The sequence below is a fragment of the Hyperoodon ampullatus genome (genome assembly GCF_949752795.1).
Source record: "Hyperoodon ampullatus genome assembly, chromosome: 10".
Lineage (NCBI taxonomy): Eukaryota > Metazoa > Chordata > Mammalia > Artiodactyla > Ziphiidae > Hyperoodon > Hyperoodon ampullatus.
The window spans coordinates 93544448-93550447 of NC_136923.1; positions in this window are offsets into that span (position 1 = coordinate 93544448).

The window sequence follows — 6000 nt, forward strand, 5'->3', positions numbered from 1 at the left end:
AAATGGAGACATGAGTTTAAGGAACTTGTGTAAGTCCCCACAGGTCATAAGTGGCTGAGCCAGGCTTCAAAGGGATCTAGCACGAGCGAGTGTAATCATTATGCTCCCAAATGCACCTGACCCCTCCTGGCTGCAGCCCTTGTGCCTCCCCACCCACTCACTGGAGGCCAGTGTGGTGCCTCTAGAGCTGAGCTTTAGTTCTCTCAGAAATGATCTCATACACACAAACGGAAAGCATCCAAACCAAGATACTTAGGCCATCCTTTAAGTAACAATTAATTCACCTACTGTCTTCATTTCCTGGGGCCAGATTTCCCCTGTATCATTCTACCTCTATTTGATTATATCATAGGAGGTTACCTACGGAGGCCCTGATTTAAGCGCCTAGAGAAAGCTGACTACTGAGCGCCCATGAGGCACGAGGCACACACATTACTACTCATGTCATCCTCCCAACCTCCCTGCAAGGCCTTCCTTTACCCTCACAGGGGAGAAAAATGAGGCTCAGAAACAGAAAAAGACTTATCCCAAATCGCACAGTCGGTGGATGGAGGGAGCAGGATTGGAGCTCAAAACTGCGACCTTCTGCCTGCTGCCTCCCCCCTCCCCGCCGGGGGCTCTGAGGATCTCCCCCAGGGTCTCGTCTGCTGAAGGGCAGCCCAGCACGCTCTCCCTGACGTAGACCTTTGGAACCTCAGCCACCCAAAGGCTAAACCCCCCTCGTCCTTGTTACCCCTCTCGCTAGGCTCTGTACTCATCTTCAGAGCCGACTTTGTGGACTTCCTCCCTGCGGGTGCTCAGGGCTCTCGCTGTCAGAGACGGATGTGTGTTTCACACAAAAGCTGGCACCACAACACAGCCTGCTTCCCTGTGATCCAGCTCCGGGTGCAACCTCCACCCTCACTTCTCCTCACTCCCTGACTCCACAGGTGGGTCTGCTGGTAGACGTCCTCCACTGCTACATGCACACCCACCACATACATGTCAGTGACACACATGTAAACACACACTTCTCACATACTACACGTACATACCCTCACACACACACACCACACACCACACACACTCACACCTTTACACCTCAGGGACACACAGACCTCATACACTACACATACATCCCCCCTCACACATACATACATCTCATACCACACACACTTCATAACCACACACAAACCACAAACACACACCTATCTATACCTCATACACAAACCCACATATACACCTCAGACACACACATAAACATATACACATATACCTCACATACTACACACACACACACACACACACACACACACACACACAAACACACCCCTCACAAACCCACCCTACATATATGTAGGACAGGAAAAAAAAATTTTTGTCTATACTCTTAGGTTCCAGGGCTGGGATCTATGAATTAAACTGACAAAAGACAGGTTAACAAGAGAAATGGTTTATTACATATGTATACAGTGACCTTCATAGAAAAACAGTGAAGCCGTTAGACCCAAGGGCTTTATATATCTCTTTAACCAAGAGCAATAAATTTGTGTAGAAGTGACAAGACAAAGGGGAAGGGGTTTAGACTTCAGGGGCAGTACATTGTGGGAAGAGAAATAAACGGGGAAAACTAATAAAACGGGGAAGGTAAGGGCTAGTTAGTAAGGTTCCGTTTATGAGACTCATCTCAGGGTTGTTTCCATGATGAGCTTCGCCCTCCCTTCCTGGGGTGGGAGGGGGGAGGGAAGACCCCTTCACGACGAGGAGTTTATGCTCTGCTTTCAGGTGGAGGGGAGGAGGGCAGAGAGTGTTTCCTGTGGCTCCTTCTTCTCAGTTGCCTGTAGCTCAAAATGACTCATACGCCACATGGGGTAATATATTCTGATCCCCTTTATATACATGTCAAAGACACACACGTAAACACGCACATGTGCCTCACATACTGCACACACATACAGTCAGCCCTCCATATCCATGGGTTCCACATCCATGGATTCAACCAACCACAGATCAAAAATATTTGGGAAAAAACAAAAAAACAATTCTAGAACGTTCCAAAAAGCAAAACTCAAATTTGCCACACACTGGCAACCCTTTACATAGTATTTACATTGTATTTACAACTATTTAAATAGCATTTACATTGTGTTAGGTATTGTAAGTAATCTGGAGATGATTTAAAGTATACCGGAGGAGGTATGTAGGTTATATGCAAATACTGTGCCATTTTATGTAAGGGAGCTGAACATCCTTGGATTTGGGTATCCATGGTGGGAATCAATCCCCTGAGGATGCCGAGGGATAACTCTACATGCCCACCTCATACACTCACACATCTCCCACCACACACACCACGCCACACTCAAACACACACACGGCCCTATACTTCACATGTTATACACACACCCCACACATACACCTCAGAGACACACACATAAAACTACATACATATACTGCACATACTAAACACACACACACATATACCTCACACAGCTCACACACATCTATACCTCACGTGCTGCACACACACCACACACCTATGCATGCTCCACCCACTCACTCTCCCTTCGTCCTATGAGATCTGCCTCCCTCGTGAAGCCTGTCCTGATACCACCAGCACGAGTCTAAACCAGGAGACTCTCTAGGGGTCCCGTGCAGCTCTCCATGCCCGGCCCATCATCTCCTCATTGCTGGTGTCTGTCTTCTCCAGCAGAAGATTGGCTTCTGGTGGCTCGAGCCTGTGTCTGATCCACATTTCCACCCCCTACCCCTGCACCAGGCATAGCACCCAGCACTTCAGAATCTCAGCAGATATTTCTGGGACGAAAATTTGCTATTCCTCTGATATAGAGCCCACTGGATTAGTAAGCCAGCATAGCCTCCTAATTCCAGACTGTCTGGGTCCAAATACTAATCATTATAAGCTGATGCTTAACCTCAGAACAGTTTGCTAATCTGTGAAGTGGAGAAGATGTCAACAGCAACTAACTCTCGCTGGCTGGCTGGGAAGATTCAGTGAGGTTTTACACTTAGGTAGTACTACGTACATTAGTTCTAAACAAATAACGTTATCGGTCGTTACACTGGGGATGTAAAGCCACACAGCTCCGTTAGATAAAGCCAACCCCGATATCTGGTCTAACCAGGCAAGATGCCGATTCTGCCACCTTCCTGGCCCCCTCTCTTATCTCAAGTAGACAGGTGTTGCAAGCACAGTGGATTCGAGAAAAGTGACTCTCAATCAGGTCTAACCAGGCTGGGCATCTCTGATCCCAGGTATATTAATAAACAGATCTGCCGTCTAGCTCAGATCCCCCAAAACATGGGTGTTCCTGTTTATAGATGTAGTCTTTGTTCTAATGTTGTCTTTGTTCTAAATCCGTGCCAGTGCCCGGTTAGTATTTCTGACGACTGGTTCTTTCTATTAGGTGACTTTCTGAATAAATGAAAAACATTTCCCTATGGTCTGCCTGTCACAATTTTTTTTTTCTATTTAATTGGTAACACTTTCTGACCTCTCCAACTCCTGTTTGTTTCCTAGCGAGGTGAAGATTTGATTTCTTCCCTATTAAAATTTCCTTTTGAGTCAAAATGGGTATATTGGAAAAAAAATCTAGCTAAGGGAAAGGGTAAGAGCAGAAGAACATACAATTCTGTGAGTTAAAATAAGAGTGGTTCAGGTCTGTCAAGATGCCGGCAGGAGCTGGGCTGGGTCGGCGGTCCCGACAGCCCTCCCGCCAGGTCTGCACAGACCTCCTCATGGGACGGCTGCCTCCTCTGAGACCAGGGTCCAAAACCCCCATGTGGCAATTCCATCCACTGCAAATGCTGCATATTACAGTGCGTTAGAGAAATGGAGAAATGTCACGATTTTGTTGCTGAAAGACTAGGTGGGAACGGGGGCGGGGAGGCCAGTATGAGTGCAGTTCCACTTTGACTCGCTGGAAATAGATTTCATGCCGCTTCCTTCTCCTGCACGTGCTGCCTTTGGCGTTTCAGGCCACCCTGGGCACAACTCATCCCTGATTCAATGATATTGCTCGCTAGTTCACTGAACCTGAAGGATTGGCCTGAGAAAAATTGGGGGTGGGTGGGATTATTTCTGGGGCCCCTTATATTCCATCGAGGTTACAAAGCCACCAGGAAAGCTGCCTGGGGCTCAGGTCCCCCCTGGTTGATGCTTCCGGTGGTGCTTTGCGCACATCAGACACTTGGATTGCTGTACTTTGTGAAATGCTTTAACACAAAGAACAAGGTACGCTGAGCACCAAGGAGGACGCTGTGGCAGATCTCATAGCAGCTGACATCATCAGATCTTTCAGACAGGGGAGCTGAGCTATAGGCTGGTTTAGATCACTGCCCAGGTCAGTTAGTCAACCACGTATCCATCAGATTCCTATGTGACTGTGGTAGTCTGCAAGGGCTGCTGTAACAAGTTGCCACGAACTGGGTGGCTTAAAACAACAGACATTTATTCTCTCAGAGTTCTGGAGGCCAGAGGTCTGAAATCAAGGTATCAGCTGGGTGGGTTGCTGGGATCCCCAGCAAGGGCTCCGAGGGAAGATCTGGCCACGTCTCTCTCCTAGCTTCTGTGAAATAAAAAACGTTGCCTGCTATATCAGTAAACAAAGGCTGTTGCAGCCATCAAGTCACTACAGGCACCCCAGATGGTGAGCCCTGAGGGGACTCAGGATGGAGAAAAGCAGGATACTGGCCCTGGATAGTTAAGGTGCATTTCAAAGGAATGATTTCCAAACGCCCAGATTCTTGCATCTTCCCATACATATTAAAGTGTTAAAATCATTAACTTGAGATATCCGGTTTTCTTTAATTAACAGTAATCTTTTGAAGTTCCAACTCCCTGGTCTTTGTTGCAAAAACTCTTAGATATCCTGGCTCCTCCCTGACCTCTTCGGAGCCTCCCGCAGAGCTATCTGAGAGGCTGCGTCCCAGGCTTACGCCCTCCACTTTGACCGCCAAATAAAACATAATTCTCAACTTTTAGGTTGTGCATTTTTTCCGTCCACACTTCCGGTGGTCAGCAGTCCCTGGTGTCACTCAGCTTTAGCATCAGAGCTCCAGTGTTCCGTCTTCACATGGCGTGTCTTCCCGGGGTGTATCCCCTGTGTGTGTTCCAATTTCCCTCCATTTGCGAGGACACCAGCCACTGCATTTAGGGCTCACCTTAAAGCTTTTCCTGGTCACCTTCCCATAACCAGCTTCCTCCACACTCCTCTCTCTTTCATCTTCCGCCAAAGGTGGTATTTCAGCCTAAATTCTAAGCCACCTCTGAGAGTTAATCACTATTCTCTGGGTATCTCCCATGTATACAGAAAGTATACATGATAATAAACTTCTGTTGGTTTATTCTCTTGTGAATCTGTCTTTGGTTACGGGAGCCCCAGATAAGAACTTAGAAGGACTGAGGGAAACCCATGTTTTCCTCCCCTACAACCTCATCTTAAATGAATTAATAGATTCTACAAAGACCGTGTTTCCAAATAAGGTCATATTCACAGATTCCAGACTGGCATGAATTTTGGAGGACACTGTGCAACCCAGTACAGTAACCTTGACCCCATTTACCCTTTTCCAGCCTCGGTTTCTTTATCTGTACCTCAGAGAGTTCCTGGGAGGATGAAGTGAGAAGACCCATAAGAAGGGCTTTGCCCTGGCTCAGGCAGTCAGTGGATGTTGGTTACGCCTGTTGCTAACATGTCCTCATCAACACTATTGTGACCGAGCCAGGATCACTTATGCCCGACGTGCAGCAAGCCAAAACACTGAGACACCAAGGTTTGCATCAAAGAGAGGGTTTATTCTCAAGGCAGCCAAGCAAAGAGATGAGAGAACAAACCTCAAATCTGCTTCCCCAAAGGTGAAGGGCTCGGAGTCTTCATGGGATAGAGAATAAGGACGGCGGTCCGGTCCGAGGCATGGGGACAGGGGGAGCGGACCATGGGGAAAGGTGATTGGAAAAGGTGCGGTAATCGTTGTTCTGAGCAGGCGTAAAGAGCTACA